Genomic DNA, 26,489 nt, shown 5'->3' with positions numbered 1-26,489 from the left:
TGAGGACAAATAAAAGCACAGAGCAACTCAACAACAAAGGATACGTCCAGTATAGGGGTAGCTTAACAGGCATGGCATAAATCTATGACATAGAAATCTATTTTTTCTACTTCTATTATTGGTTTCGTATAGCTACCATAAATCAAATTGCGGTATCAGAATTCTCCAGCCACGGAGACCAGATTTTTTCAAATTTTGAAGCTCAGCCTCTGCTATTGTAAGTTTCCACTATACAAAGAAAGAGCAGAATTAAAGTGGAGTTCCACCCATTTTTGGAACTTTAGATCTATGTAATCCCCTTTAAAACGGCTTTTACCAATGGAAACTTTTTTTTTTTGCTAGTAAATACCTTAATTTCTGCTTTATTCCTCCTCTCCTCACTTCCGGGTCCGATCGGCGATGACGTCATTCAGCGATTCGCAGTGTCTGCTGGGATGTATTCTATTCCAGAAATCTCGCAGTAGCTGAGCTGTAGTGAGCCGTGCCTGCCCCGCCTTCGCCCCGCCTCCTCTCATTAAGTTGTATTGTATGAATGTATTAAGGCCGTTCTCTGCCCCGCCTCCGCCCCGCCCCGCCTCCTCTCATTGGTTGTATTGTATGAATGTATTAAGGCTGTTCTCTGCCCCGCCTCCGCCCCGCCTCCTCTCATTGGTTGTATTGTATGAATGTATTAAGGCCGTTCTCCGCCCCGCCTCCTCTCTTTGAGTTGTATTGTATGAATACAACTCAATGAGAGGAGGCGGGCAGAGGAGGCGGGGCGGAAGCGGGGCAGAGAACGGCCTTAATACATTCATACAATACAACCAATGAGAGGAGGCGGGGTGGAGGCGGGGCAGAGAACAGCCTTAATACATTCATACAATACAACCAATGAGAGGAGGCGGGGCGGAGGCAGGGCAGGCACGGCTCACTACAGCTCAGCTACTGCGAGATTTCTGGAATAGAATACATCCCAGCAGACACTGCGAATCGCCGAATGACGTCATCGCCGATTGGACCCGGAAGTGAGGAGAGGAGGAATAAAGCAGAAATTAAGGTATTTACTAGCAAAAAAAAAAAGTTTCCATTGGTAAAAGCCGTTTTAAAGGGGATTACATACAGCTATGTATTCCAACCTATTAAAAATGGGTGGAACTCCGCTTTAACCAAGGATTTCCACCTACTTAGTGCTGGTTTGGCAAGAGAATTCCAGAGAAGTACAATAGCCTTTCTGGTGTAATATACCATTATAACAAGTCAATTTTTTGGGGGATAAAGGTTCCACAAGGCAGAAATAGAAACCAAATGCAGGACCTGGGACCAATATCTACTTATACCTATACACAACCAAAATATATAAATTAAATATCCATTCGGGCTGGAGCACCGCCAGCATGCAGTAAAATGATCAGCTGAAAATGTCCCCAGTTTCACTGGTGTGAGATAACAATGGACACTTTTAAATTGTACAAGCCTATCACTAGCGAAATCAATTGGACAAATGGATAGTCCCAGATGTCAACCCAGTCATCATTATCTAGGGTTGGCAAATCTAGGGTCCATGCATCTCTACATTTTGATAAGCTCTAGGACTTGAGCTGTTGAAGAGCTTTATATATAATTGAGTGAGCTTTGGAGAGACTCCATGTCAATAGATGATAAGGGGGAGCCACAGCAAACTGAGCATAACCATAGCGTAATTGAAAATAACAGAATAGGTACCAATTTGGGAGGGAGTAGTTAGACTGTAGTTCAGTAAATGAGAAGTTGCTATCAAAAAAACAAATCGTTGAGAAATTTTATCTCTTTGGACTCTACGGGAGTTAATAGAAATGGTGCAGATTCAGATTGTTCCACAGGGGAGTGCGCATAGACCAGCAATTGGAGGTGTCATTGGAGAGCTCCTGGGTTCTATTCCACACTCTAATGGTGGCCCTCATAGTGTGAGTGAGGGGATGTGGGGCCTGCAGCAAACGTGTAGGGAGAAAGCGAACCGCTCCGGTGAGGGGATGATCCCAAGCACATCCAGCACAGGTGCAAGCAAGGATCCGCAATCCAGGACAGCAACAATGGGAGGAAACAAGGAGCCGCACAACTGGGTGGAGATGCAAATCATAAAAGTCCAAATTTTATTGAATTCCAAAGATAAAAACACATCCAATGTGTGACCACAGCAGTCGGAGACATGGAAAAAGCACGGCGGTTGACGCGTTTCACGGAATCTACCGCTTAGTCGTAACCAAGACTAAGGGGATGTGGGGCCTGACAACCCCTGTAGAGGATTTACTACAGGGCCTTATAGGAACCCAGAATTGTTGCCTCCACCACAACTGAGGCTTTATCTTTATTTATTGTGAACAAAGGTACTGTATATGTTTAAAGTGTATGTACTAGCAAAATAAAATAAAACATAATCAGTACATCTATCCAATACATTTTGCTTGTTTAAATCCTGAATTTACATTACCTGTTCACTTGCCAAACAACAGTGAGCTCCTAATTTCCTGTAGTGAGTAGACAATGTTGCACTGAAGACTATTGTATTATTTGCATCAATCTGGACTTTAAAGGTGTCACACCATCAGTCATAAAAATATATTTGTTAACCTAATTACATTTAAATATAATATCATAAAATTATACAAAATTTGTGCGACTTGCGAGATCGCATGTATTTCGGAGTGCACTGCTTCTTCATTACATGCGATCTCATGTGCAGATGCAAATTCAGCCACACACTTTGTATGGCTGAATTCGCACTGTATCCGCACCAAACACACACAGGACCCTTTTTTTCAGCCGCATCAGAATCGGATCGCACAGTGGTTCACACTTGTGCAATCCGATTCTGTGCGAACTGTCAGATCGCACTGCGATATGTGATCAAACTGGGGGTGTCGTTAACATTTAATTGACACCCCCTGCGTATCGCATATGGCAGTGTGAACTGTAAGAGGTGCGGATGCGATGCGGGATAAAGCTGCATATTTGCAGCGTTCCCGCATCGCACAAGTGTGAGCCAGCACTGAATGCGTTATTATTTCCAATAATAGAATCACATACATTTGCTGTATATTTCCAAAGGTTTTGGCAAAAGTGTTTGTAACATTGTGCGAAACAAACTTTTATCTTGAAAACTGGGTTGTTTGATTGTGAGTTGGTTACACATTTTGAAGAGCTTGTTTGCTTCCTCACACCATATATGGGACAAATTGCCAAATGTGTATGTAGAGTGCTCTATGTGGTTATCCCACCTGGGGAGAACTGCAGGGGACCCACAAATGCCTGACAAATAGTGCCCTACCCACAGTGACTGCATCTTTCACATCATCAATTCAACTGGCCTAATAGAACCCAGGGTATACATTGCAGTTACTTTCCAATCATAAATTAAGATTTGATAAAACTGAGTCAGCACGGAGATGATTAGTCAACTACAGTATATCCCATCCAAAAAGTGTTATGGCTGTTGAATTTACTGCCAGTTCTAAATACCCTTCCCCACCATTTTCTTCAAAATCTCTGTGGAACAACTGGCTGTATGGAGGGATAAGTTCTTCCCTACAGGAGCAGATCAAGTGTGGCTAAAGAACCAGCCATTTGGGTGCCACATGATTTAAAAGGCACTTAACCTCCCACCACTCAGCCCGCTGGCAACAACACCTGAAAGCCACACAAAAGAGACACACTTCTTCTCCTCACTCCTCACCTTTCATCTTTACTCCCATTATATCTCATGACCTCTCAGCAGCTTCCACTGACAGGTATGATAATATAGCAAAGGGTGTCACAGTTTCTTGCAACAAATCTGCCAGCAGCTCACCACCAGCTGTATAACAGGCAAATTTCTCTGCCCCAGCTGCTGGAGCAGAAAAAAAATACACTCCCTGCCACCCACATGGCAAACATCTAAATTCCATCTTGACCAAATTGCTGGCTTTAAAATTTCTGCCTTTCCATCTGGTGGATTCTGCCCCCTTCCGTGAATTTGCAGAATGTGCTGTATCACAATAGCAGGTTCCCAGTTGCTTTTTCTTTGCTTGTAAGGCCATTTCAGCTCTGTACCATCATGTGGAAGGCAATGTTTTGGCTCCGTTGGGAAAGGCAATCAGCAGCAAGGACCACATTACTGTTGACCAGCAAGCATGGTCAGGGATGATATATTAAGTTCCCAGCACACTGGGTAACTGCTTTCAACTAGGAAGGATGCAGGACAGGGCTCAGTGCTGGAGCTTGTTTTGCCGCCAGGTCTCCATACAGCTGGTGATAATGATGCGAGATATGTCAGCTCCACCCCTTCCTCCTCCCCCTCAATGCCCTCTTCTGCTGAACTGTCCTATGAATCACCAGTACCCCCTAAGTGATTAAGGAGCTATTGAACGAGTCAGGTTAAAAGATGCCATGGGGTGATTTAGCTGGTCTGTCTAGGGGACCGGAGACACAATGGAGCAGATATTCTTTCAGCTCTGCAGGGTCAGGCCCAAAGGTGGCTAAAGCCACGGCAGCTTGAGCCAGGAATAGTGGTGTGAGATAATGGCTCTAACCTTCTCTCCACCCTTTGACAGGGAAAGTTGACACATGTACCATGCCTGGCACATGTCCTTAATTTGGTGGTGCAATGTTTCCTAAACAGGTACCCAGGATTACAAGATCTTCTAAAGCAGGCCAGAAGAGTCTGTAGCCATTTCAGGTGGTCATACACAGCCAGTGTTCGTTTGGCTGAAATTCAGTGGAAATTCCACCTGTCCGTAAACCACCTGATTTGTGACATACCCACCAGGTGGAACTCAATGTTGACAATGCTGCACCACATGCAGCCGAGGGCCATCAATGAGTACCTGTGTGAGTATGGCACAAGGACAGGCTCAGGGGAACTTGGCTTTTTTCCCCACACCAATGGCTGCTGATAAAGGATGCATGCACTGTACTGTGTCCATTTGAGGAGGCAACAAGGATTGTGAGTCGTGACAATGCATGCATCAGTAACACTATCCTTATTGTGTTCCTGCTGGACCATACTCTATGTGGCATTATAGACAGGATACTCAAGGCAGAGCAGCAGGGGCAAGAGGAGGATTTCCTTTCCTCCCAAGGTCCGCTTTATGCAGACACCATTCTTGCGAGGCCACAGAACACACAAGAGCAGAAGGAGGAGGAGGATTATAGCAGTTGTGGAGGCATTGAAGCAGAGTATGATATTTTTTGCTTTCATCAAGTTTACTTCTATAGGGTTACGATGAGGAGGCACCACCAACATTCAAGGCCCAATTTTTCCACACCTGTGTGACAGCCAGGTGCATATAATTTGAGTTATTTTGCAGCAGGGTCCAGTCCTTTGCCCCTCAAGAGTAACTGGGAGGAGTTACAGTGTGCAGGCACCGCCAACAGCCAAGACCCAATTGTTATGCACCTGTGTGACATAATTTTTAAGAGCAGAAACCAATCCTGTGGTTTTCCAAGGATAACTGTGAAGGGTTATGGTGTAAAGGCACCACCAACACCCAAGGCCCAATTTCTCCGCACCTGTGTGACTTCATTTTTAAAAACAGAGTCCAATCCTGCATTTGCCATGAATACCTGTGAAGAGTTATGGCATAAAAGCACCATAGGGAATGGTTGCTGCATCCCAAGGTGTTTCAGCTGATCTGTCAACGTTGGGGTACCCCCGACGTAGATCTATTGGCATCCAGGTTCAACAACAAGCTGAACAATTTTGTGTCCAGAACCAAGGATTCAATCGCTGTTGGAACAGATGCCTTAGTAACCCCTTGGTCACATTTCAGCCTGATGTATGTATTTCCTCCGATCCAACTTCTGCCATCGTTTTTGAGCAGAATCCAGGTGGAAGGGAAGGGATCCTGGCTATTGAAACCAGAATCTTGAAGGATCAGGGGATCTCGGGCTCGGTTTTGGCTACATTGATTAATGCCAGGAAACCCGTCTGAAGGAGAAGTTATTATAGAGTTTGGAAATCCTATATCTCTTGGTGTGAATACAAAAAATGGCAACCTCATAAGTATGTCATTGGCAGAATTCTTGTTTTTCTTCAGGTAGGAGTACTCTTAAAATTGGCATTAGGGACCATTAAAGGTCACGTCTCAGCCTTGTCGGGTTTTTCCAGAGACCTTTAGCGACATACTCTTTGGTGCGGACATTTATTCAAGGTGTGATTCTAATGGTTCCGCCAATTAAGCCACCCCTGTATCCTTGGGACCTGAATCTTGTACTCTTGCTGCTGCAGAGGCAGCCCTTTGAACCTATCAGGCAGATTCCCTTGATATTGTTGGTAAGGAAATTGTTTTTTTTGGTTGCTATAACCTCGGCCAGGAGGGTCTCAGAGTTAGCAGCTCTTTCCTGTACGGAGCCATTTTTGATCCTTCATCAGTATAAAGTGGTCTTTCGGCCTCATCCATTCTTTTTGCCAAAAGTGGTATCAAGGTTTCACCTAAATCAGGATATAGTTCTGCCTTCCTTTTTTCCAGATTCTCAGACTCCAGAAGAAAGATTATTGCATTCAATAGATGTGGTTTGTGCAGTTAAAGTCTATTTGAAGTCGTCTGCACTAATCCGTAGTACCAATGCTTTTTTGTGTTGTCAAAAGGGCCTAGAAAAGGCCAAGCAGCAACTACTTCCACTTTCTGTAGGTGGATTCATCATTGCTACTAGTCATTGCTCAAGCTTATGGCTTAAAGGGTAAGGTTCTGCCTTTTAAGTTAAAGCGGAGTTCCACCCTGGGAATACTTTTTTTAATAAAAATACCCCCGGGACAGTCAGGGCTAGTACATTCCACAATGGCTAGCCTCTGATCTGTCCCGAGTTGCACTTACCTTTTAGAAGAAATACTTACCTTGAAAAAGTATTGTCCAGCGCTGCCATCTCAGGTGTGGGCAGCTTGAAGCCAGCGCGATCCTCTTCTGCGTCCTCTTCCATCTTCTTCGGTCCCGCAATGCACTGCACCGGCCCCGCCGTCACTTCCGGTGCCGCAGCGTCATCCCTGCACAGCTTCTGGGCATGCCCAGAAGCTGTTTAGCAAGGTATGACGGCGCCTGCACCGGAATTGACGCTGGGGCCGGTGCAGGCACATTGATTCCTGGGAGCAATGATTTTCAGCTCCCAGGAATCATTGCAAGCCAGGAAGTGACAAATCGCCGTGGCCGCCGAGGGGAGGAAGAGGAAGTAAGGTAAGTATATTTTCTTCTAAACCAGGTAAGTAAAAAAAATTAAAAATTGCGATTATCCATTTTTTTTTCAGGTGACCCCGGGCATGAAGATGGAGATAAGTTTAATTTTAGGGTGGAACTCTGCTTTAAAAGTGCATTATACCAGGAGGGGGAGTGCTTCTTGGGCAATGCATCATCAAGTATCTATGGCTCAGATTTGCAAAGCTGCTACTTGGTCTTCAGTTTATATATTCACAAGGCTTTATCAAGTGGATGTTAGAGCCCAAGAAGGGCTCAGTTTTAGTATTAGCGTGTTGCATGCAGCACTATAAGTTCCTATTGTTCTTTGGAAATTGGAAAAAATTGCATGGACTTTGTAGGCACAAAAGCGTCATAAAAAACTAAGTTTATTCATTTTACATTTTAAAAGCACAAACACATAACACATAATACATAATACAGTTATAAGGCCAAAGTATGCCAGAGATTATGTAATGGGTAAAGTACACAACAAAGGCATAACACAAAATACATAGAAAGATACATAGTAGAAGGTATCTAATATCAATAATTCAAACCACAGCAGACGATTCCGTCAGAGGAAACATAGTAGGAGCTGTCCTCTGAGAGGATCACTGCCTGTGATCGTTGCAGGTATATATACTTCATAGAATCGGAGCTAGAGCACTCAACATGTTTCGCATTCATCTGGAGTTTAAGTTAGTTGCTCTATGTAGAAAATATGAAAACATAAACTGAAGTTCACTTAGAATCAGTCTATACATTATGTGACATAATACAGATTACATTCATATTCTAGAAGTATTATACAATATAATCATGAATTGGCATACAGTGATGATCTCCGCATCTCCATGTCAGTCACCACATCGGACACACAGTAGACCAAACCATGGTAAGCGTGAGGACCCATATTAGAACCTAGATTTTAAGCCAATGTAATGAAAACAAAGGATAGCAAACTTGCTATTGTTCTTTTGGGATTTTGTGTCCCCTCTTCTCAAGGGCATTGCTTTAGAACATCCCAGATAGTCATTATTACCTGCTCTGTGTCTTGTGATGTACGATAAAGAAATTAGGATCTTTTCTACAGCTTACCTGTAAAATCCTTTTCTTGGAGTACATCTTGGGACAAAGAGGTCCCTCTCCGCTCTATTTCTAGGATCTTCATTGCTTGCTTCAGGTTCTTCCTGTATGGGAGGGGTTATATGGGAGGAACTTCCTATCTATTGATAATCCTATTATTGTTTTGCATTGATACATGTCCCCCAGGGCAGTACCCAGGCCCCCATACACTTTTTGTGGCCAATAACTTGCATGTAAATAAAAAGTAATAACCGCGCTAATGGTACAGGAGAACAGCAGCAACTTCAAGTGTGACCACACCCCAAGCAATATTTCTGTAAAAAGTCGCGCTAACTTGAATAATGGAAAATAAAGTCCATAAAGTCCATATAAATCAGGAACATAGTATCCAAACAGGCTCCCTATGGGTATACGCTTACCAGGTTCTCAGAAGCAAATCTCGTCTCTTTGATAGTAGACTGGAACCAATCTCTCGCGTAGACTCAAAAAATTGGAGGAAAGATAAAAGCGCAATAGCATAAAACCCAACAAAAACGGATGAAAAAAAATATTACACCAAAATGGGTGACTAACAACTGGATGAATAGTGTGAACTCCACCAGTGTATGGAAAACAGAAAAGGAAGAATGCTCTGATAAGGACACCTAAGGTACCCCTTACCAAAGATAACTGAAAAACATGCAATCATATAAGTGCAATCCTGTGACAGCCGGAGTCGCCTCTTACCACAGTGTAAAGATATGTTTGCCAATGTGAATAGAAAATCCTATGGGTGTCTTCTATGTAGATAACCACCACCAATAACACTCGCCTCTTACCAGATAGAAATCAGATTGAGCCAAATAGAGCAAGAGAGTCAAGTATGACAGGACGCCAGCCTTCACCAATAGAATTTGCCTCTTACCCTAAGGGGATGGTAAATGAGCCTATAGGGATGATGAGCTTCACGGAACCTGCAGTGGACTCCAGGGCAAGTGACTCCAATACGAATAACTCCAATGAAACCAGGGTATTACCACCAAAAAGAAAAGACCTCCATAGTGTAAAACCATACGATTTATTGAAGAAAAAAAGAATAAAACTTACAGAAACGAGGAAATGGGGAGCATGTATATCAAGGCCGCCGGCCGGACGGTCTCCGCTCGTCCGCACTTCCTGGTCGCGATCGGATGACGTCAGTACGCCGTGTCCTTACGACGTTTCGTCACAGATGACGTTCGTCATCTGTGACGAAACGTCGTAAGGACACGGCGTACTGACGTCATCCGATCGCGACCAGGAAGTGCGGACGAGCGGAGACCGTCCGGCCGGCGGCCTTGATATACATGCTCCCCATTTCCTCGTTTCTGTAAGTTTTATTCTTTTTTTCTTCAATAAATCGTATGGTTTTACACTATGGAGGTCTTTTCTTTTTGGTGGTAATACATGTCCCCCAGGGCAGTACCCAGGCCCCCATACACGACGTTTCGTCACAGATGACGTTTGAAAACGTCATCTGTGACGAAACGTCGTAAGGACACGGCGTACTGACGTCATCCGATCGCGACCAGGAAGTGCGGACGAGCGGAGACCGTCCGGCCGGCGGCCTTGATATACATGCTCCCCATTTCCTCGTTTCTGTAAGTTTTATTCTTTTTTTCTTCAATAAATCGTATGGTTTTACACTATGGAGGTCTTTTCTTTTTGGTGGTAATACCCTGGTTTCATTGGAGTTATTCGTATTGGAGTCACTTGCCCTGGAGTCCACTGCAGGTTCCGTGAAGCTCATCATCCCTATAGGCTCATTTACCATCCCCTTAGGGTAAGAGGCAAATTCTATTGGTGAAGGCTGGCGTCCTGTCATACTTGACTCTCTTGCTCTATTTGGCTCAATCTGATTTCTATCTGGTAAGAGGCGAGTGTTATTGGTGGTGGTTATCTACATAGAAGACACCCATAGGATTTTCTATTCACATTGGCAAACATATCTTTACACTGTGGTAAGAGGCGACTCCGGCTGTCACAGGATTGCACTTATATGATTGCATGTTTTTCAGTTATCTTTGGTAAGGGGTACCTTAGGTGTCCTTATCAGAGCATTCTTCCTTTTCTGTTTTCCATACACTGGTGGAGTTCACACTATTCATCCAGTTGTTAGTCACCCATTTTGGTGTAATATTTTTTTTCATCCGTTTTTGTTGGGTTTTATGCTATTGCGTTTTTATCTTTCCTCCAATTTTTTGAGTCTACGCGAGAGATTGGTTCCAGTCTACTATCAAAGAGACGAGATTAGCTTCTGAGAACCTGCCTTTTGATTTACCAGCTCTGGTAAGCGTATACCCATAGGGAGCCTGTTTGGATACTATGTTCCTGATTTATATGGACTTTATGGACTTTATTTTCCATTATTCAAGTTAGCGCGACTTTTTACAGAAACTTGCATGTAAGCCTTAAAAATGGGGACTTAAGATTTTTCGAGTTCTGGTCCCATAAATTTTAATAGGGTTTTGGGTTCTGGTCCCTGTTCTTGAGTTCTAGTGTAAAATTAACCCAGGGTGTTCTGCCTATTGCTACTGTGTAGACCCTCACTTCATGACTTGATACAGAGTTCACTGAAGGAGAAGAGACTGAGGAAATGCTTCCTCCTGCCTGCAACAGACTGATGACATTATTTAACCAAGTCAAAAACATTTCTCAGGAGCTTATCTGCATTTTTTATGATTACAGTGTTGCTAAAATGATACAGATTTTGTATTTTGAAATTTACCTTCAAGTATGTAGTGCAAGGGCGTCCCTGATTGCATACAGATTGAAGGTGTTTAGGTTTGACCTCATATTGTATGGTTTTGCTAAATCTAAAGGAAAATTGTACAAGAAAATTGTATAATGTATGGCCAGCCTAAGGCTACTGATAGGTCCACTTCAATACACACTGAGAGTGTTGTCCTGCACTAAATTACATAATGTAAAACTAAACATATTCTGACTTTAAGAGGAAATTAAATAAAATGTGGTGACATTGGCTTTTAATCTAAGAACAAAAAGAAAAATAAATCCCCCAACTGAGAACATCCTGCTTGCCCTTATTTAGTAAATCATTGCTTGTTTCTCCTGTCACTGTCCTAGAAAGTTTGAGAATCTTCATTAACCTATTTTCCCTACAAAATAAGCAATGCAAATAATTAAAAGTTAATAAATGTTTTAGCACATCACAAGCCGCGTAAAAAGCAGTAGAAAAAAATGTGATAAATAGCTCCCTCGAGCACCACCGAGATTTTTGCTATTAGATTTATTTGTTCCTAGGGGATACATTTATATATTTAACTTATGAAGATAAATGCACTATATAATGTGTAATAGCTTTGTAATGAGCCCCATGTGTATTACAATATACATTGTTTCAGGGGCTTTTAATGTCTTCAAACAAGGAAATGCAACAACACCAGTGAAAGATGATTTTCTTTGAAATTAAGAATCCAAATTTTTATGATGCAGAACAGCTATAGATGACATTTGAAGGTGCAATTCACTGAAAACCAAAATGCAGTTAAACTGATCCAGCAGAGTTGCAGCAGAGACCCTGGCTTTGCCCACCTGTTGCGGTTGTTAAGAAAGGGTATATTTTTCCATTGTGTTTTTAATTTTATGTGTAGGGACCTTCATAGCCGAGCCAAGGTGGAGGGTAACTTACCTCCAGCAAAATGAGAAGCCTAGCATTACCCCAGGATGGATCCATGGCCTCAGTGAAGATAGACACAACAAAAAAGGGCACCAGTTACTCTAGTCCTTTTTCTCAGTTTTATAGCTCTGACTCACAGGGAGAAAGGGTTAGATCTCCTCTAGCAACAGGTCTCCAGACTCCACCACAGTCCTGCTGTCACAGTGCATAATGAGGACCACTGCATATTGCAAAATAAAAGACCTTCAAGGCAATCACCGGAAGCACTGTTTTTAGAGCTTCACAGTCAGACAGTGAGCATTTTCAAGCATCTTCCTTCCAAGAGAGTACCAGAATCTTCTGAGGGTGGACACCAATCCACCCTCCAGAAGGACCCTTATCCTCTGGCTCTTTCATCTTGGAAGCTTTACCCTCCTTGACCAAGCAGGGCAGCTTGAAGACTTCCTGAGCTAGGCCCCAAAAAGCTTCCAGGCCTACTCTTAACACACATGATTGCACACCCTATCCCAGGCTGCAGCCCTGGGGAAAGAGAGCTCACAAAGCTTTTATAACCACACCCAGCATGCACCAGTGGCCTGAATCTCCTAATGGTTGCCAGAGAGGGCATAAATGCTTAATAGCATGAGATTTTCAATGCCCCCCATAACTGTTACCCTGAGTGTCAGTGACACCTAGTAGTGACAGTAGGGAACTGCAGCAGTAATTAACCTAGTGCAGAAACCAGATGATAAAAACTTCAAACTGTCCCCAGCAAACTACTACCCAGGGAAGATATATTTACTTGACACCTCTGACAACAGGGTGGCTACATATGTAACACTAGAGATGTCCCGAACTGTTCTCCGGCGAATAGTTCCCGGTGAACTTCGCATGTTCTCGGCGGGCGAACATGTGCGATGTTCGGTCCGCCTCCTATACATCATCATTGAGCAAACTTTGACCCTGTACCTCACAGTCAGCAGACACATTCCAGCCAATCAGCATACCCTCCCTCCCAGACCCTCCCACCTCCTATAAAAAAGCAAGGGCAGCATCCATCTTAGATTCATTCTAAAGCTGCAGAGTTAGTTAGAGCAGGGAGAGGGCTGCTGTTGCTGCTGAATTGATAGGGAAATCATTAGCTAGGCCAGTGTTCTGTGTCCACTCCTGCTTTAAGGACAGCATTCTGACAGCACCCTTAAAAGCCCTTTTTAGGGCTGGTATTTCAGTCTGCTTTTATTTATTTTTTTTCTATATATTTATCAGGCATTTTTGGAGGCAGGCATGACTTTTTTGGGATTAGTGTCGGGGGGGGGGGTCTAAAAAGTGTACCTGTGAAGTTTCAGCTCTGTAGCATGCCCAGAACCAGAAAAAAAAGATCATATAGGTGTAAAAGGAGGGTTCCCACCATCCCTGCTCTACTGAAAAATGATCTTTTTTTCTGGTTCTGGACATGCTACAGAGCTGAAACTTCCCACAGGTACACTTTTTAGACCCCCCAGACACTAAATCACACAAAAAAAAAAGTTCTTAAAAATTGTCATTTTTGATAGAGAGCCAATTATAAAAAAAATAAAAAAATAAAAACTTAAAAAAAAAAAAAATTCTTTGGATTTAGTGTCTGGGGGGTCTAAAAAGTGTACCTGTGAAGTCTCAGCTCTGTAGCATGTCCAGAACCAGAAAAAAAAGATCATATAGTTATAAAAGGAGGGTTCCCACCATCCCTGCTCTACTGAAAATTGTCTTTTTTTCTGGTTCTGGACATGCTACAGAGCTGAAACTTCACAGGTACACTTTTTAGACCCACCAGACACTAAATCCAAAGAATTTTTTTTTTTTTTTTAAGTTTTTATTTTTTAAAAACTTAAATAGTTCTTAAAAATTGTCATTTTTGATAGAGAGCCAATTATTGGAAAAATTAAAAAAAAAAAAAATTTCTTTGGATTTGGATTTATTGTCTAGGGGGGTCTAAAAAGTGTACCTGTGAAGTTTCAGCTCTGTAGCATGTCCAGAACAAGAAAAAAAATAGAATTAGCGTTAGGGCTAGGGTTAAGGCTATGGTTAGGGTCAGGGCTAAGGTTAGGGTTATTTTTAGTGCTTAGGGTTAGAGGGTTAGGGTTAGAGGGGTAGGGTTACTAACTCTAACCCTAAGTATCTCACCGTAACCCTAACCCTATCCACTAACACTAAACCTAACCCTAACCCTCTAACCATAACCCTAACCCTCTAACCATAACCCTAACCCTCTAAGCCTAGCCATAAAAATAACCCTAGCCCTAAACCTAACCCTAGCCCTAAATCTAATCCTAACCCTCTAACCTTAAACTTAACCCCCTAACCCTAGCCCTAACCCTAACCCTAGCCCTAACCCTAATTCATAATTTTTTCTGGTTCTGGACATGCTACAGAGCTGAAACTTTACAGGTACACTTTTTAGACCCCCCAGACACTAAATCCAAAGAAATTTTTTTTTTTTTTTATATTTTTCCAATAATTGGCTCTCTATCAAAAATGACAATTTTTAAGAACTTTTTTGCGTGATTTGGTGTCTGGGGGGTCTAAAAAGTGTACCTGTGAAGTTTCAGCTCTGTAGCATGTCCAGAACCAGAAAAAAATTAGAATTAGGGTTAGGGCTAGGGTTAGGGCTAGGGTTAGGGTCAGGGCTAAGGTTAGGGTTATTTTTAGTGCTTAGGGTTAGAGGGTTAGAGGGGTAGGGTTACAAACTATAACCCTAAGTATCTCACCGTAACCCTAACCCTATCCCCTAACACTAAACCTAACCCTCTAACCATAACCCTAACCCTCTAACCTTAACCCTAACCCTCTAAGCCTAGCCATAAAAATAACCCTAAACCTAACCCTAGCCCTAACCCTAATCCTAACCCTAACCCTCTAACCTTAAACTTAACCCCCTAACCCTAGCCCTAACCCTAGCCCTAACCCTAACCCTAACCCTAGCCCTAACCCTTATTCGTAATTTGTTTCTGGTTCCGGACATGCTACAGAGCTGAAACTTCACAGGTACACTTTTTAGACCCTTCAGACACTAAATCCAAAGAAATTTTTTATTTTTTTTTCATTTTTTTTTTTTTTTTCCAATAATTGGCTCTCTATCAAAAATGAAAATTTTTAAGAACTTTTTTTGTGTGATTTGGTGTCTGGGGGGGTCTAAAAAGTGTACCTGTGAAGTTTCAGCTCTGTAGCATGTCCAGAACCAGAAAAAAATTAGAATTAGGGTTAGGGCTAGGGTTAGGGTTATTTTTAGTGCTTAGGGTTAGAGGGTTAGGGTTAGAGGCGTAGGGGTAGGGTTACTAACTCTAACCCTAAGTATCTCACCATAACCCTAACCCTATCCCCTAACACTAAACCTAACCCTAACCCTTAAAGCCCAGTTCCTGTCCCATTTTGGTCGGTTCTGGTCTGTTTGCGGATGTTTGCTTTGCGTTAAACGGGGAGTTTGGTCTGTCACTGTGAAGCGGGCGTAACCCTTACACTACCTGATCGATACAACATCATACCTGATCGTATACACACACTGGATGTTTTAAAGCACGTTATTCCAAACAATTTAGGAATGTTAGGTGATTTATGCCCTTTATGGATTAAAACCCGACTCTGCGTCAACTACGTAATTTTCCATGGGAGTTTTGCCATGGATCCCCCTCCGGCATGCCACAGTCCAGGTGTTAGTCCCCTTGAAACAACTTTTCCATCACTATTGTGGCCAGAAAGAGTCCCTGTGGGTTTTAAAATTTGCCTGCCTATTGAAGTCTATGGCGGTTCGCAATGTTCGCCGGTTCGCGAACATTTGCGGAAGTTCACGTTCGCCGTTCGCGAACATTAAATTTTATGTTCGCGACATCACTATGTAACACCCCTCTCTCAGCCTACAGGCAATTAACTAAAGAAGCATCACCTAGCAGCTAGGACTGAAGAGGTAGCAGTTCTCTTTAGGTATATCAGCAATGTGATATACTAATAACAGTCATTAACCACCCCCCATCCGCCCTACAGCCTATATACGGCTGCAGCGCGGACTCGAATTTTCGGGAGGCCGTTTTTAAACGGCCTCCCAGTGACACGCCCCCAGCGCGCTCCCGCGAGCGCGCTGCGGGGAAAATCTGTGTCGGCCGTGTCCCTTGGACACGGCCGATCACAGATCGCGGTGAATGGCCAATCACAGCGGCCATTCACCACGTGATCTGGCCGTCCAATGAGCGATGATCTCATATGTAAACATATGAGATCATCTCTCATCACCGGCGCTCCTTCCTCACACGGAGCCTGCAGTGTGAGGAAGGAGGGGGAGCCTCACAGTGCCGGGGACACAGGAGAATGTAATCAGGGCACCGATCACCAGTGCCCTGATTACACAAGGTAAAAACATACACACAGTGCCCCCCCATCAGTGCCCACAGTGCCCGCCATCAGTGCCCCCCATCAATGCCCACAATCAGTGCCCATAGTGCTGCTAGTCAGTGCCCATCAGTGCCTGCTCATCTAGGCACTGATGAGCACTGACTGGCAGCACTATGGGCACTGAGTGTGGGCACTGATGGTGCTGCCGATCAGTGCCGCTCATCAGTGCCACCCGTCAGTGTCCAGTGCCATCCGCCAGTGCCCATCAGTGCTGCCTATCAGTGCCGCCTCTCAGTGCCGCCTCTCAGTGCCCAGCAGTGCCACCTGTCAGTGCCCAGCAGTGCCACCTCTCAGTGCCCAGCAGTGCCGCCTATCAGTGCCCAGCAGTGCCGCCTATCAGTGCCCAGCAGTGCCGCCTATCAGTGCTCATCAGTGCCGCCTCTCAGTGCCGCCTCTCAGTGCCGCCTATCAGTGCTCATCAGTGCGGCATATTAGTACCTCCTCATCAGTGCCCATAAGTGCCACCTCATCAGTGCCCATAAGTGCCACCTCATCAGTGCCCATCAGTGCAGCCTATCAGTGCCCATCAGTGCCGCCTCATCAGCGCACATCAGTGAAGGAGAAAAATTTATTTTCAAAATTTACTCGCAGAAAATAAGAAAAACTTTTTTTTTTTTCAAAATTTTTTGTCTTTATTCTTTTTTTTTTTGTAAAAAATAAAAAACCCAGAGATGATTAAATACCACCAAAAGAAAGCTCTATTTGTGTGAAAAAAATGATACAAATTTCAAATGGGTACAGTGTAGCATGACCGCGCAATTGTCATTCAAAGTGTGACAGCGCTGAAAGCTGAAAATTGGCCTGGATGGGAAGGGTGTTTAAGTGCACAGAAGGCAAGTGGTTAATCAATTTGAGTAACTTCCTAAAATTATCTACAGACATTTTTTATATTTTAAAAAATGTTGTTTTAAACAAAGTAGAGAAAGTGCCACTCTGTGCTAACCATTGTCACTTGGACATAAAATTATGGAAAATCCTAAATTTTACTCTTGTCACCAAAATGAGAGGTAAGGGAAAATATTCTGATGGGGGCATGTGACGGAACCATCCAGCACCCTGCTTGAGTGCTTCCATAAGTATACAGCTTCCTCCAGTCTGGACATAAGAACTAGATATTGTAGCCGCATCATACAAGACTAGCCAGCAATAGCTTGTATGAGAACTGGAACTGTTTATTGAAAACTCACACAGGAAGTTATATAGTACACAGGGTCAGGTAAGCCTGATTACATTAACGTATGCAAAGGAAATTGTATACAGGAATATAATTAACATAACTAGGAAACATATAACTATAAACTATAAACTAGGAAACCAAAACATATGCTAATTCACCTCTAGCATCTAATAGCTGACAGTGATATAATTAACTTGAGCTAATTAAAGCGGAGTTCCGGCCTCAAATACCTTTTTTAACTAAAAATACCCCTATAATATTAATCCATCACCCTTTACAGAACCACTATTCTGATATTTACAAGGTGTACAGTATTGGATTTTAGTCAAAATCTTACTTTTAAAAACGCTGTCTAGGCGCGGCCATCTTAGACATGGGCATCTGAAGCCGCAGTGTAATCTGCTGTGTCCTTCTTCCTGATTCCAGGGAGTGTTCTGGGAGTTCTTCTTGATTCCAGCCTCCTGGGAGTGATGACAAACAGCTCCCAGGATGCAATGCAAAGGCGGAAGTGATGTCGGTGGCCTTGGCCACAGAGGGGGGAAAAGGAGAAAGTACAATCAAAAATGCCTGAAAATAAGGTAAGGGACCCCCGGAAAAAAATTGAAAATGCCCAGTTGTTGATCAGCATAGCGAGCACTCCAGGAATCACTAAAGTTGCAAAATAGGCCGGAACTCCACTTTAACTAGGCTCTCAAACCAGCCTAGGTGGAGGGGACAATACTAGCAGACAGACAGAAACAATAGGACAATAGGAATACACACAGAGGAGGCGCATAATGGGGAAATGATACAATGGCACAACAGCTGGAGACCTACTTACAATAAAATCATTATGGCAGGGGACCCCAGTGGTCTGAGCAGATTACATTAACATCTACAGTAGTGATTGACCGATATTGTTTTTTAATGCCGATACCAATATTTTGGTCATCGGATATCGGTATCAGCCGATATCAGCCGATATTTTTGAAAATGTAAAATAATGTTTTTTTATGTATTTATTTTTTTTCCAAAGGTACTCCTTGTGGAGTGAATGGATAGATGGTGTGTCCTCCTATAATATAGTTTTGGCAAATCTAACCAAAACACTATCCATGATCTGCCTGTATTTTGTAGCACTGTCCCCATATTTAGCAGCACACAGTCACTTAGAGAACTGTTCACACATCCCTCCTTACTCACAATGAACAGTCTAGGGGTATTGGTTTTTAGTTTTTATTTTGGAACTTGGATGTGAGAAAGGAATAGTGGGATACTCCAACTGTAACTATTCACAATTGATAAGGACAACTCTCACTTGGCCTCACCAGGTTGATTGTGGAAGCAGCTGCACTGCTTAATCAATACTACCACATGTATAGAAAGGATTAAGTCTCCTTGCTCTTTTCTCTCCAGCAATAGACTTGATGAATCTACAATTTCTTCGGGACACTCAATAGCATCCCCTTTACTGACACCCATCCACTGACTTTTTTTAGCTGCAGGGTTGGCCCACCTCAGGTCAGGGCCCTTGACACAGATCTGTAATCACTGTACTCCAGAATCAGATCCTCCACTGTCTCCCCTTTCAGTCAGCTTCACCGGACCTCTGGGTTCAGTTCCTCACTAGCACTCTCCAGGCCCTCAGGTCTACTACCTGAGGCTGCATGGCATCTTTACAGAGGATGAGTCAGCCGCCACCTCCCCCCAGGATTCCCCTATCCAGCCGAAAGACCCAGAGCACATGTGCTCCTGGCTTTTATACAGTATCCCAGCATGCACCGAGGCACTTTTCCTCTGCCAAATCACCAGGGCTGTATCAAAAGCCTGTCATTTATCAGGTTTCTTCCCACTGTCCAATATGTCTCCCTATTGGACCAGTGTGAAACACTCTGCAGACAGAATGAGTTACACCTGAGCACAGTGAACAGACCTCACTAACAGATCCTGCTCTCTGGTAAGCAGAGAACAATATAGATTTACCTGCAGTCCTTCTGGTAAGCAGACAGGACCCAAAACTATACTTTTTCTCTAGCACCTGCATAGAGAGAAGCACAGAGACACAGTGATGACATTTGAAATAAAGAAATTTGCATGATTCTCCCATTAACACAGACAGTGCTGACAGGGCAATCCCTCCTGCTGAGCAGGGGGGTGGGGGCTGGGAAGCCGCCCCTGCCAGGAGAAGGCAGTGATTATTGCTAGGAGCTATATCAGCCACTAGCGATAATTGCAAGTGAATCCAGCAGGCTGGTTGTACCCAGTTTGTAGTAATTGTAAAGTCTTGTTTTTTTTTTTTTAATAAAAATAACAAACATGTCAAACTTACCTGCCCTGTGCAGTGGTTCTGCAGAGTGGCCCAGATCCTCCTCTTCTCGAGTCCCTCTTCGCTGCCCCTCCCTCCTGTTGAGTGCCCCCACAGCAAGCAGCTTGCTATGGGGGCACCCGAGCTGAGACACATCTCCCTGTGTCCATTGAGACACGGAATCGTGGCTTGACCCCACCCTCTTTCTATTATCACTGGCTTACTGACTTTGATTGACGAGAGAGGGAGCCAATGGCGCCGCACTGCTTTCTCAGCCAATGAGGAGGGGAGCCCGGGCATCCAAGACATTCCTACAACATCACTGGATCCAGAGGGGGCTCAGGTAAAGTATTAGGGAAGCTGAGGGGGGCTGCTGCACGCAGAAGGCTTTTAAATGCATTAAGATAAAAAACCTTCTGCCTTTACAACCACTTTAATTGAACGATTAACTTGGTACATTTAGCCTGCACACGGTTTGAATCACGGCTGGTTTCTGCTGAACCGGCCGAGATTCGAACCGTCTATGGCCGGCCTAAGTGAAGAGAGGAGCCTGTACAACTGTGCAGGAATGGAGGTAAGAATGAAGTTTAGATTTACCTGATAGAACTTTTTTCTTGGCATAATACAATTTTACAGTATAAATAATAAAATGTATTTTACGCCTTGTGGTTAAAATGATATAGTTCATCATACATCTGATCAAAATGAAATCACCATATATTACAATGGTTTAATCTCACTTAGCTAAGCACTGTGGTAAAATATTATTTGTGAAATAATTTGCAAACTGAGTAGAAAAATAGAAAAAAAAAATTACAAAATCTCTAGATGCAAATTCCTGAATGACTGAAGTCAGCCATTCGTTTTACTTTCAAGAAACGCATAATCGTAAACGCTGGATTGTGGCTCAGGGGAGATGTTGATGCTTTTTTATTGGGAGGCATTTTAAAACTCATTTTGTGGAAAGTTTCATTATAGCAGCAAGGCTCATTACGCAAGACAATTAACTTGTTTAGTTTTTTTTTTTTTTTCTTCGCCTTTTGAAGACATTGCTGAACATGCATGGGGACTGCTATGATAAATCATTCATATGTGATGTTGGACAGAAGGTACAAAGCTACTCTTTGAGGGTATATTTTCCTTAGGCTTAAAGTCACCTTGAGGCACCTTTTCAAAAATTACTTTATATACATGTAATAGAAACCCCCCAGGTATATTTGTTTGTATTTTAGTTCCAATGTATCTGCTGAAAACCAACTTGTCTCTTGAATTTTCCATTTTTAGGAACAGTAAAACTTTAACTTTTGTAAAATCATATCAGTGTAGATTTATATTCTTGGGCTCCTTTGATTTTCTTTAGCTCTAAAAGGTTTCTATGGCAAGTTTTCCTCAATAGCGTTGTCTGGTGTACCCTTCTACCACCCCCTCAGAATAAATCCTTTTGATGCAGTAGAGGATTCCCCTGCCAAGGCAGGTGGGTGGAACTGGGAACCTCTGTGTGCCAAGTGTCTCATGCTCATTACATGTTTTAGAATACATTTAGAGTGACACTTTTATTTTCATATTAAACAGTTAGCAATGTTTTTAATAAATCCACTTTCTTGCAATTTTGCATACCTTGATATTTTATAAGAATGCATGTAAGGTTCCAGAGGCGTAACTAGAGCCTTCAGGGCCCTGGTGCAGGTAACCATTCAGGGTCCCCCGGATCCCTGGCAAGGGCCCCTCCCTTCAAGTCTGGGGCTCTTCCCACTGATCCTGGGGCCCTTTACTCTCATTGCGGGACCCTTTCACAAGTTCTGCAGTGGGCTCCGTTCCTGCCATCTCGGGGCCTTCCCACGGTGGTGGAATGCCAGGGCCCGTTTGCAATTGTGACCTTTGCGATCCTGGAAGTTCACCCACTGGTGTCAGTCGTTTTTATTTTTTTGGTATTTTAATTGTATTATTTTTTATCATTTTATTTTTTTTTTTACAATGTCACTGACTATGACTCTGTCCATTCAGAAAAATTACATTTTTACCGACCCCTTCCTGGTTCTCTATTGTGACACATCCCCTGCAGCAGCCTGCAGGATAGGGAACGGAGCACAGTGGGGAGGGGCAACACATTAGGGGGGGACGAGGGGAGCACAGAGGGGCCCAGAGACAGCAGAACACATGTTAACTGGATAGGAGGAGTGGCAAGGGCAGCATACAGAGGAACCAATCTCCTCCATTTTCCTCCTGCAGCTACAGGAGGAAAAAGGAGGACAGTGATTTCTCTACATGCTGACCCTGCCCCCCCCCCCTCCTATCCAGATGTAAAAGGGAGCCACACAGGCCCTCTGGAGCATGGGGCCCAGTTGCAATTGCAACCCCTGTAGTTACGCCCCTGTAAGGTTCCTTTCTGGAGTGGCAGGTGACCTTTCATGGTTCAAGCCGGGGTGGGTGGGGGGGCAAAAGGTAAAATGATGAGTGAATCACAAACACATCTGTTTCTGCGTAATCACATCTTATGCCCTCCTCACATGTGCTTCGGATCCAAGAGGAACAATGCCCTTTCTCAGTGTAGCCACCTTGCAATTTTTATGGATATAATCTAATACTGTCATTTTGACCTTGCTTCCATCTCCCACCTATACTTACTTCATTTCCTATTGTCACCAGGGCCGCTGATAGGGGGGACCACCAGCCCTCTTGTAGGGGGCCCGAGCACACAGGGGGGCCCACACAGAGAGGGGGATTAGTGATGGACAACAATTACAGAAATCTTCCTCCAGCACCTGAATCTGATCTGTCCCTCTCCCTGCTATCAGCTTTTATCTGTGGAGAAAGAGACAGTCGTCCCTCACTAATCCCCCTCCCTTGTGTGGGCCCCCCTCCCAGCACTTATCTCTGCTCAGGAGTTTATTTGTAAATTGTAACTTTGTTTCTCTCTCTGTCTCTCTGAGCACTGAGCTCTAAGTCCCGGTTCACACTAGGGCGACCTGTGAGGCGACCTGGTCGCCTCACAGGTCGCCGCAGGTCGCCTCCCATAGGGAAGCTGCGGACCCGTTCTAATAGGAGCGACACAAGTCGCTCCGACCTAGAAAAAGGGTCCGGAGCTTCTTTGGGGCGACCAGGAGGCGACCGCCATAGACTTCAATGTCATGAAGTCCGTGGCGGCTGCTCCGAGGTCGGGGCGCGCTGCTCGCACCGCGATCTCGGAGGTCGCCCCGGGAAGTAGCGTCGCGTGTATGTGAACCGGCGCTAACTGCCCAGCCTGTATATTTTTCTCATCTCATCTTCTTTTTTATTTAACATAACTTTTTTTTTTAGATTTAGCAGGAATTATGCGAGTTCTGTTATATTTGTGTCTGATAATAGTGATTTTGTTGTAATTTTAGCTAAATATATCTTTAAAATTTTCTTGAGGGGGCCCTGCCAGGTAGTCTCTACGGGCCCCGCGATTTCTAACAGCAGCCCTGATTGTCACAGATGCTTTTAGAAAACTGCTGATTTCACGTGACAAACAGACATTTCATATTTTTGCTGTGGAAATTTATTGACAACTTCTTAACAAAGCCTGTAGAGTGGTCACATGGCGGGCCTAGCTGTCTCATCTGCACCAGCAGAAAAATGTTTCCGTCATGTAGCTGGTGAAGACTAATGCCTGGTACACACGATCAAATTATTGGATGAATAATCTATTTTTTTTTTTTTTTTTTTAATGCTAATTTCATATCGAAAATGAAGAGGTTACTAAAGTTCTGAAAAGTATTATACGACAGAATAACATTTTGGAAGTGATGTATTGTATTGTATTTGTATTGCATTTTTGGACGAAAACTGTACTGATTCAATAAAAATTGTATGATCTGGTATCGCACAAGAAAAATGTTCGTGTTTGTCCCATCGGATCGGCTCTCGAAAGCTGTGTACTAGAAAGGGTTGTATGGTGCCTCAGGCCAAGAGGTGGGACTTTAAGGGCAAGGGATTAGGTACACAAGTTTATACATAAAATCAGGGGGTAGTTTATTGAAGCATATATTCAATTATTCCAAAAGAAAAAAACGTATAATAATAATAATCATCATGTGCATAAGTGTTGGGTTATAGACCCAAGGTGCATAGATAAGAAAAATAGGTTCGGAAAATTTTCAGTGACAACTGTAAATCTGGTGACTTTTTTGGATGTTTTATCTCTGTTTTTCCATGCTTGATTGCTTGGAAATCTGTTCACAGAGGTCATCCAGTGTTTGTCCGATGCGTTTCAGCTATAATATAGCCTTTCTCAAGAATTTTTTATCACCAAGTCTGTAGAGGTAGTGATAATTATCTATTATTATCTGTACATGTCATATTCATTTAGAACATAATCTGGTAATAGAGTAAGAGTACATACATTTTTTTTTGCCTATTCATGTATGTTTCCCTTTGTCTGGTGAGACTCGCAACAGGAACCAATTGGATGCGACCTGGGTGGTATATATGAATAAATCATTTTGTGGTTCACAGGATTATAGGAGGCATCCAGGTAGTGTTTTTTAAATCAATTTTAGGAAACTCACCCTGTGTGTTGCAGAATCACAATTGTAATGGTGCTCCACACTGTTGTGGGAATTCCTTTGGGTTTTTTCCTGGAATGAAATTGCATTTTACATGATATGCTGCTAGGTTGCAGTCTAATTTTGCTCCAAAATGTAGGGGGAGCTTGCTGATATGTTGCAGAGGTCGCAGTTACCGTCCTGCTTCACAGTCAAGGGGGTGAAGAAGGTAGTTCCTTGGGATCCTTATTGGTGGTCAGAGTACTGGGGGTACATATGGTATATGTATTTAGAGGGATGTGTCATATTTTATAATGAGCTTTTAAAAAGATAAATTACATGTATATGTGAACTTACAGTGTATACTGCAAGGTCACAGTCACCGTAATGCATCACACTACTGGGAGGTCTACTTAGAACCCTTCATTTGGTGGGGATACTGAAATTAAAGATGCATGTTTTTTGCGGGTTTGTTTGAGCATTAATCTACAAGGCAAAAAGTGATTTAAGAGACTCAACAACTTTTTTTTTAATGCTAATTTCATATCGAAAATGAAGAGGTTACTAAAGTTCTGAAAAGTATTATACGACAGAATAACATTTTGGAAGTGATGTATTGTATTGTATTTGTATTGCATTTTTGGACGAAAACTGTACTGATTCAATAAAAATTGTATGGTCTGGTATCGCGCAAGAAAAACTTTTGTGTTTGTCCCATCGGATAATATCGGATGAACTGTCGTGATCAGCTCTCGAAAGCTGTGTACTAACAAACAGATTATCGTACAATCACTTTGAAAGCGGTATTTCTTTTTCATACGATTTTCTGATCATGTGTACGGGACTTTATGTACACTGGCCTATATTTATCGCGGCCGCAGGAAAATGCAAAAAAAATGTTGTGTTTGCCCAAGGCCAGCGGTCAAAACTTTCCTATCCTGAACGAGATTCTTCCGTGTTCAGGAGAGGGAAGTTGAGCTCACTTATACGCCACAGCTCCTAAACTCTGCTACAAGCCTATGTGTAGATTGACACATAGGCTTTCAAGAAGTTCAGTTTAGGAGCCTTGGCAAAAAAATGCCAAAAGCTCCTAAACTCAAGTTTAGGAGCTGCCAGTGTAGGCTTTTGTACATGAAGTCTATGGAGGCCTCTTCTGCACCTCCTGTTCAACACCCTGGAAGTGGCAACAGGGAATGCAATGATACAGAGTGGGACTAGTGCCGGTGTTACAGGCAGTACTGGATCTGTCAATGCTGGAAGGTGTGTGGCTCGATTGACTGTAGACCACTGGACAGGAACTAGATGCAGGAACACTGGGATACCAGAGCAGGTGACAGGAAGAGGACAGAATACAAGCTGAGGTTGGTAACAGCTGAGCAGCAAAGGTACCAATTCAGAAGACAGGATTGACTCTGAGAGATGAAGCCAAGATAAGTAAGACCCAGGCAATGATGGCAAAAGGCAGAAGGCAATAAGCAGAGTCAAGCAGGCAGGCAGATGTCACAATAGGTAAGAAAAAGTTGTAGAGCAGGCTGCAGGTCACAGGGCAAGCCAGGTCATAAACAGATAAGTAGAACAGGTCAAGTCACGGGTTAACCAGAATTTGCTAAAGCACTCTCAGCAACCTGTCCATGCAGCATTCAAGTTTATATAAGTCAGTTGGCACCAACACCAGTACAGAGCATGCAATCACAGCCACAAACAAGTCAGGAGGCACATATGCACAAACAGTGGTCTCCCCAAGCACAGGGTCACGTGATATAATATGCGCCTGTGCCTGCAATGGTCTTCTTGTACTAGAACACACTAACCTTCCTGTCATTTACACTATCTACTCTGCACAATGACCTCCTCCACACAGCAACCAGTGCCTTTTATTTGTCTGGAGGAAGATTTCCATTAATAGAAGAAGACATCTGTTGGTTTACCGTGCTGAAAGGCTTAGAGGCAAAACTATTACAGATGATCTGAGCTGCACTTGATGCTGATGAAATTTTAATTTTCTTGCGATTTTGGACTAGCTGTTTACCGCCAATATTATTGTAGATTGGGTTTGTTGTGGATAATATATTCAACGCTTGTTAAAACCTTTTGACTTGTTCTTTAGCTAGCCGTACAAGTGCAACATACAAAGAAATAGTACAATAAAACAGATCATAATTTGGGTTGCAGCAGAAATTTATTTTCTGTGTTGTTTTGTGCTCATAAATATTAAATAAAA

The sequence above is a fragment of the Pelophylax lessonae genome (assembly GCF_965119305.1).
Source record: "Pelophylax lessonae genome assembly, chromosome: 8".
NCBI classification, from domain to species: domain Eukaryota; kingdom Metazoa; phylum Chordata; class Amphibia; order Anura; family Ranidae; genus Pelophylax; species Pelophylax lessonae.
The sequence above is the reverse complement of the archived record's forward strand: the minus strand, read 5'-3'. Positions refer to the sequence as shown.